Here is a 6,943-nt window from a genome sequence, read left to right as displayed (position 1 = left end):
TAAGAGGGTGAAAAATATAAGAAAAACAAAAGGAAAAGCAAAAAATACATAATCTTAAGTTTGATTGGTGGAATGAGTTTTGACATGGATCGTTGAAATGGCAAACATTCACCAATCCGTCCATCCATCCACCCACAGCAAACCTCACCCAACCCATCGTGCCCTCCTCTTCCTCTATGCCAACCCTAGTCGCCGCCTCCCTCCTTCATTCCCACTCCCATCCGCTTCCCTCCCACCCAATTGGCAGATCGTGCAATCGATCAGTTATCTGCTTTCAAGCTAGGCCCAGGGAAAAAATCCGAGCTAGTGAGGGTTGCGGCAATGGCACTGCAGATGCAGGCCCCATCGCTGATGCGTGCGTAGGTGGGCGCCGGCCCCGCGCGTCTCCGGTGGGTGTTCTACGCGCCGCCGCCGCTGGTGCGGCTGCCAGCGCCGGGCAGGGCAAGGTCCGTGGCGGCGGCGCGGATCACGATGCGGTTCGGCCGCGTTCTGACGAAGCTCACATGCATCTGCCGAGACTACGGGTGGGTGAGCCTGCCGCGCCTGACCGCGCGTTGCTATGGTGAAGTTGAGTGTTCTTGACATGCTCTGCATTTTGCGACTATTGTAGGTACATATACAAGGACAAGGCTCCGTTTGAGAAACTGTCCGATGACTACTACTGCCCTGGTGAGAATAACCATTTTTCACAGAATGTTAAGTAGACAAGTTCCACGAGTGTTGGAGACAACTTCTTCTCCCACTTGCCATAGTCATTTGCTAACCAATTTTTGCACTTGTGCAAATATGATGATCAATTTACGCATCATAACTTTAGCCTCCTTACTAGTACTAGCATTCCTTCTTACTATCAGTTCACCTGCATGTTGATCTAAGTATCTTGTTGGTGCCTCCTCGTATTTACTTGGCATTTGTTTTTTGGAATGTCATTGGTCGTTTGACCTCTTATGCTTATATAACAGGCATTAGTGGTGGAAATGAACGAGTTGAAGTTGTGAAGCATTCATGGTGGACACAATGGGCATGATACACAAAACAATTGCTAAGTTAGATATGCTATTGTGATGTATTGGTTGAGCAGGTAAGCTTATCTTCTGCATGCAAGGTGAGGTATATGAACTGTTCTTATATGAAAACAAGCTAGTCGATTGTCCAGTTATGATCGGTTTGAGTGAAAAATTAGGACTTGAGCGAGCGTGATCTGGTTACCGGAGTGAAATCTCCTGGTATAATGAGTATATTCGTATTCCCTTTGTACAAATTTCCGAATGGAGCAAATAATATCCTTTATACTGAAATTTGTTTTGTCATAAAAGAATTTGATGGACCAAAAGGGGTGTATATGCTTCCATTCTTTATCATTTTCTCATAGATTAATATTTTCCCATGGTTTTTGAATATATTATAAATACATCTGGATAAAGAAATCTTCATGAAAGAAATGCCTAATGGGGAAACTGATTATTACTCTTTGAAGTACACACTATTACAGTATTTGAATATATTATACATACACAGCTTGACTGAAGATCATTAAAAAGGTTACTTATTGCTAACAAAGGAAATTCTGCAGTAATACTAATTCATGTACTACTGCCTACTAGCATTATTACACAATTTTCCCTCAAAATTGGCTTGGTAATGCTAAATTTAGCATAACTACATCTAGCTAAACAAATCTTGGTAATGAAATGCCTAATACTCCGATATATCAGCAGCATGACTTTGAGTGCACTAAAACTCGAACAGCTCATTTGGTCAGTAAGACAGGTGCGGAAAGTGAGAGTTTCTTATTCTTGTAGCATGTATTTGACAGTAATTTGACATATGTATATACCAAGCACGAACAGTTTTGTAGTGTTAGGCTAGTAAGAGTAAGAGGTCTGCGTCATGTATTTGACTTGTTGTTGCTCGTTTTCTTACTTGGATACAAATATGTGTTGTCGTGTTAGTAAAATTTGGTATTCTGTTGTTTCTATTGAGCAGGGGATGAGTGGTCGGCACTGATGGAGTTGGGACGAAGCTAAAGCTCGCGTTTGAGACCGGTATTCATGACACGATCGGAATTGACCTGGTATGTTTTTGCTTGTTGTTCATACATGTCGTTTGTCATGTTTCCTACGAGAGTGGGTCAATGAATGTTCTGTGTCTGATCCATTGCGTCAGGTTGGTATGAGTGTCAATGACATTGTAACGTCTGGTGCGAAGCCATTGTTCTTCCTAGGTTACTATGCTACGAGCAAGCTCGATGTTGACCTTGCAGAGAAGGTACTGTCAATGTAGCTGCTCATTTAACACAGTAGTTCTTGCTCTTGCTCATTTTATCTGTCTTCTGCCCATGGAGGATGATATCTATTTGTCTTTGATTGTCACTTTGTTTTGTACTTTCATAGGTCATCAAGTGGAATGTGGATGGATGTCAGCAATCAGACTGTATTCTGCTGGGAGGAGAGGTGAGATATTGTGGAATAATGCACAAATTTATAAACTGTGAGAGTACCTAACAATATGTGCACATCAGTCTACTAGTATCTAGAAGATATGGCTATTTGATTGTTTATTATTTGTTTGTATATAATATGGTTCGTGATTGCTCTAGTTTTGGCGGAACAAAGGGAGATGATTCTGTAGGACAATAATAATGCTTGAGGTGCAGAGATCGATCGACAATCCACATGGAAGCGATTCAATATTATTTTACGTTGCATGGTTGTTCAGTATTATCTAGTCATTGAATTATACCCAATACAGAACCATTGAGGTAGATTCATGTTCACCTGTGCATATATAGATCTTGTTCAATTAATTTATACCATCTGATTGCGTCATAATTGACCTGTTGGCTCTATCTAATATGCATGTAAATATGATATACAATCTCCTGGAATTCTAATTTGTCTCTAGTTGCTCATCAGTATGTATGACTCATAGTTGGTGTAATCTGATTTGACACTGGCTTGTGCTCTTGGAAAGGAGAATCTGTTCTCTCTTGTTGTGAATTTCAATTTTATCTGTGGGGAGAGGGAATAAAGGGAGACTTCTTATCATCATTACATCAACTACTCATCTTTGACATGGTTCCTCAATCAATACACTAAGAACACTGAAAGTCTGCAATCAATAAACTAATGGCTGGCAGAAGTTTGCTACTACCTAGCTTCCACAGCAAGCCACTCCTCAACTGTTGGGTTCCATTTTTAGTGTTGTTAAATTTTTTAGGGGTTAATAAGCGGTTTTACACGCAGTTTTATTCATGCTGGTGTACTTTATTATTGGATAGGATCTCACATGACATGTTTGTGTGAAGCACATTAAAGGAACTAATATTTTTGTGCAGTATAATCTCACAACCAAAAATAAGCAGCACAGTGTTGAGTTTCATTTTCACTGGTACTTTTTCTTGTGGCATTAATGCAGTTTAGAGACAGTCTTGATGATGCAGTGCTTCAGTTTAATAATCAGTAAGGACCTCATAGTAGTAGTAGTACAAGCTTTGTCAAGCACATTGAAGGAACAACCTCTTTTGCGCAGTACAATATCACAAGTAAACACAAGCATGATAGTGCTATGGGAATAGCACTTGTTCCATTGAGGGGTTATGATATCAGATTAGTTTAACAGTCCCCATTATGATACCATTACTTTTCTGGGGGGCGAATCTCCACTATTCTTTGCTTTTCTTTTCCTCCAAAGGAAAAGAAATGTGATGTGTAACTGGTTGGTAGCATCAAAGTTGTCTGCAAAGATGTGATACTACTTGTTGGTGTCTATAATCTTGTTTACAACTGAACTGTAGATTCACTACAAAAGGAGAATCGATTGGACAAAGTCCAGCAACTCCTATACATTATACTCATACATATAATGGTTTTCTTATAACTAGCAGTTTTTATATAACTCTGACATCTAGTATAATGTATATATTTTGTGATTTGAAGTTACTGATCTGTGTTGTGGTGTAATATTACGGTCTATTGTTTTTTGTTTTGTCTCTTTTTCTGTTGCTAGGAAAGTGGTGAGAAGACGTCGATGATGCCTACTTGGGACATTCAAATCAACACAACATAAAAATTTCTGAACCTATGTCTCATAGGAGAGTCGAATGAACTCCACTGTTAGCAGATGTGCCATTTTCTATTGTGTAATTATGTCCGTTCTTGCTATATTTCTGTGTAAGGGAATGTATTCATGAGATGAGTTATTGTGTTATGTAAACCTGGAAGATGTATTTTGTGATGTTATATGATGGATGATTTTAATTCGACTTGGAGTTTTCTTGATTTGAATATGAAATAGTGTTAAATTTAATATTGGACAAATAATTGGGTTGAATAGGCCAAACAAATAGAAATGAAACCAAGTTCTGGAACAAAAAGTTGCCGAATTCAAAAATGAAAAAAGGCCACAACTGAAATTGGACCAAATGTATTTGGGCACTAAAAGGCCAGGGCCCAAATTATAATCATACCAAAAGTTAAAAACAAATATTAGAAGTGGTCGTAAATAGGCTAAGGCCCAAAAAGAAGCCCAATAAGAAAAAGCCCCAAAAAGTAAGCCAGCCCATGTGATCAATTGAAATGGGTTGGGCTGATTTCAACCATGACATTTTGATTTCGTCGTAACTTTGCCACATAGGACTGCCACATAGGACTGGGTTAGATTGCCAACGACGATTTTGGATCGTCGTAAAGGTTACAACGATCCAGTAATCATCATAAAAGTTAAGACGATTTTGATCAAAACGTCGTTGCTCTCAGTTTTTGACGCTTCGTTTTTTGTCGCAAGATCGTCATAAATTAAAAATCGTGACGATGTAGCGACGAAAATTTACCGTCGTGTATTAGCATATTTCTTGTAGTGAGATATCGCTGCCGCCTCCGGCCGATGGAGCCGCCGCCTCCTCCGCCTCCGCCCAACGCCCCACACCACGTTCGTGGTAAGTCTGGTGCCCCCTCCCTCTCTCATTTTTCTTAGGGTTAGGGTTAGTTGCCCGATGGTCATAGGTACATTTCATAGCAAAAAACAAGGCAACGGACTGCAGGGCCTATGCAGGGCTCTAAAGGAAACATTCCTACAAGAATCCGATCCTATAGAATTCTTGTGAAATTCCTCTAAACCAATGGAGGCCTCAATGGAAAAATTCCTATCCTACGCATCAAATGACATGTCTTTCTCTAGAGTAACTTAGTTCCTTTTTGTATAAACTTAGGCCCCATTTTGTAGCAAAGTATTGGAGAACCCAAAAGTTCTATGGTCTGGCAAATACTCTAGTATCGACCTTAGGTCCGAGGTAATTTTTCTTTTTTAGAGAAAACACCATCGTTTGGCAAATACTCTAGTATCAAAACCGCATTTTTAGGCACAACCAAACAAATCTTTGTAAATAAAATCATAGTAATCTGAAAAACTATAGTATTCCTAGAATACCATTAAAAAACTTTGCTATCAAACGGGGTCGTAGTTTGTTTTTGTTCTACAAACTTAATTCTTTTTTGTTGTAAAAACTAAGTTCTTTTTTGTTGTATAAACTTAGTTCTTTTTTGTAGAAACTTAGTTCTTTTTGGTACAAACATAGTGCTTGCTAAGAATCCTACGGTGCTTAACTATGTTCTATTTCTTTCGTAGACTTTATTACAAGTTTTAATTCAAAATAACACACATATGGACAATTCACCAAGCAACGAATCGGTGGGCGACATGGATAAGTGGAATTAGTGCAAATTTGAGGGGTTGGAGTGGCTTATCAAAAAACTCGAATAAGACAATGCCACGATGAAGAATGAAAGGGATAGTTTGCTCCCAGATGGTGCTAATGCCCTCACTAAGTCAAAAAAATTGAGGAGCTAAGGGATCGGTTGACGGATGAGAGGTACATTCTCTAGATGGAAAAAAAGAACTCAGGATAAATAACGCTAAGCTAAAGACACACATTGCTCACTCCAAAAAAGAAGGAGAAAACAATCAGAAGAAGCTTCGCCAGCTGAGCATAATTCTTGGTGAAGAGTAGTTTAATTATTTCAGTACCTTTTCTGAAGTTTTAAACTTTGAAGTTTAATTCTAAGTATGTTGAGATGATGACTACTAAGTTTCAAATTCTGATGTTTATAAGTATCTTGAGTTGATCAGTACATTTTGTGAAGTTTAAGCTCTTAGTTTCTAAAGTAGAATATTTTATTATCAATAAAAAAATTGCTGGCGTTTGACAAAGGTGGACGCCAAAAACATGTCATATACTGCTAGCGTAGGATCCGACACCAACACCATTTTCTAACTATGGCGCGATATTGGTGGCATCGGGGTTCCACGCTGGCAAGGCCATTTTTGCCACGCCATAGCTAGGCTTTCCTACACTAGTGCACCATCATCATATCCACTACCATATATCACCACCTCAGATCCTCCTCTAACCCGAATTCCTTAGTTATTCAGTTTTCTTTCAAGATCGTTTTGTTATGAGTGTCATTTTTCCTTGCGTGAGTAGGTTTCAGAAAAAAAGAGTCTGGTAGCCACCTTCCATTCGAAAAACGCTCGGTTAAAGATATTTAGATATCCTATTTTACGTATACTTGAGCATTTTGAGATACTTGGTCTGGTATAATTTTTTTTAGTAGATTGCTATTTTTGCTCCGGGAAGCGAGAAGTATTTTTAGTCAAAAATAATTTCATGCCATATCCACTTGTTAGACCTTCGCCATTATAGTGATTTTCTGAAGAAAAAACAGCGCAAAAAGCGCCAAAAAGGAGGGAAAAATTGAGAGTGTGATCTTTCCTTGATTACATGTAGCGTCCTGATTTTGTTGGTGTTCTAGGATCTCGTATCTTGTACGGTCTAGCCTAGGACTAGCACGATACCGTCATTGAGGTTCTTTTTGACTTTGCATCTCTAAACAGAATATTGCTGACCCTTTTTGCTACCATATTATAAGGCTTCACATCTCGAAAT

At 38.9% G+C, this 6,943-nt stretch overlaps 1 pseudogene; it reads left to right on the top strand.

Moving 5' to 3' along the window:
* Positions 1–321: 321 nt before the first annotated feature.
* On the top strand, positions 322–3,465 carry LOC123426656 (annotated as a pseudogene).
* Positions 3,466–6,943: the final 3,478 nt, after the last annotated feature.

This window comes from Hordeum vulgare, chromosome 2H, assembly GCF_904849725.1.
Source record: "Hordeum vulgare subsp. vulgare chromosome 2H, MorexV3_pseudomolecules_assembly, whole genome shotgun sequence".
NCBI classification, from domain to species: Eukaryota; Viridiplantae; Streptophyta; class Magnoliopsida; order Poales; family Poaceae; genus Hordeum; species Hordeum vulgare.
Note: the sequence above shows the minus strand (reverse complement) of the source record. Positions and strands in the feature narration are given on the sequence as shown.